Source organism: Phytophthora parasitica, assembly GCF_000247585.1.
Source record: "Phytophthora parasitica INRA-310 unplaced genomic scaffold supercont2.28, whole genome shotgun sequence".
NCBI lineage: Eukaryota > Oomycota > Peronosporomycetes > Peronosporales > Peronosporaceae > Phytophthora > Phytophthora nicotianae.
In genome coordinates, this window is record NW_008649014.1 from 6,247 (window position 1) to 7,012 (window position 766).

The window sequence follows — 766 nt, forward strand, 5'->3', positions numbered from 1 at the left end:
TAGGGTCTTTGTGGAGTCCTGGCTCGCTCAACGACTCCCCCGATCACATGGTCGCTGAATAGCTGGCTGTTGGGAGGCTGAAGGACGAATTCGTTCATTCGTGAGGAGTGCTCGACACGTTCTTTTTTGAGTGATGACGGAGAAATGGGGAACCTCAAATTGCTCATGAAGAATGAGTGTGCGTTGGGTCAATCTGGTAATGTCAAAACCAAGGGATCTTTGGCAAGAGTGATTGTGAAGCTCCCTAATTCACGGACGAGTCCAACGAATAGAGTGACAGATAACGCGTCGCAGATTGCGTGGTCGGTGGGGGCTGTTCATACAAACTCAGTGTAAAGCAGAAGAAGCGAAGACTTGGACGAGGATGCCCGCCTTATTTTGCGCACGGAGTGGGTGCTATAAAGCATCAGCAACAGCCCGCCATCTGTATGATTATGGTATGCGCATTTACGGTACGTTGGGATAATACGTGTAGACATCATAAGAAGCAGAGTTTACCGACGGCATCGCGGGCAATCAAGCATTCTGAGTTCGAACCGCGCTGTCCCGTTCATGACAATTGTCTTGCCAATAAGTTCTTGTGCCAAAGGTGACATTCCACTTGGGTCTTCACTGCTCAGCAAGTGTGGGAACACCTTTCGAATCGTGTGTTCAGATATCGTGATGCTGGTTATCGTAGTGGCGACCAAAGTCCCCGAAGCCGCCGTCGACAAAGCGTCCAGTTCCATGTCGAACTTGTCGAACCACTGGCAAATGTAGTACCAGC